Raw genomic sequence first — 200 nt, 5'->3', positions numbered from 1 at the left:
AGAAGGAGAAGCCATCGCTAATTGTAAAGCTAATGTAGCTACCAAGGCTAGTAACGTGCAAACAACAGCTAAGAGATTAGCGAGAAAGTCGTAGAAAGGAGGAGAGCTATAAGTGCTTAAACAGAACCAGTGTGGGTTAAGACTTGAAGTAGACGTTAAAGCAACTGTAGTGAGAAAACAGGCTAGCAGAATTCACCAGA

The 200-nt window shown here is 42.0% G+C and overlaps 1 protein-coding gene across 1 annotated transcript in view; it reads right to left on the bottom strand.

The window, feature by feature from the left end:
- The window catches only part of LOC126395340 (nuclear receptor subfamily 5 group A member 2-like), a 48,386-nt gene that overhangs the window by 43,287 nt on the left and 4,899 nt on the right, over positions 1-200 (bottom strand). The window lies entirely within an intron of this gene.

Source organism: Epinephelus moara, chromosome 9, assembly GCF_006386435.1.
Source record: "Epinephelus moara isolate mb chromosome 9, YSFRI_EMoa_1.0, whole genome shotgun sequence".
In the NCBI taxonomy this organism is placed as follows: domain Eukaryota; kingdom Metazoa; phylum Chordata; class Actinopteri; order Perciformes; family Serranidae; genus Epinephelus; species Epinephelus moara.
Note: the sequence above shows the minus strand (reverse complement) of the source record. Positions and strands in the feature narration are given on the sequence as shown.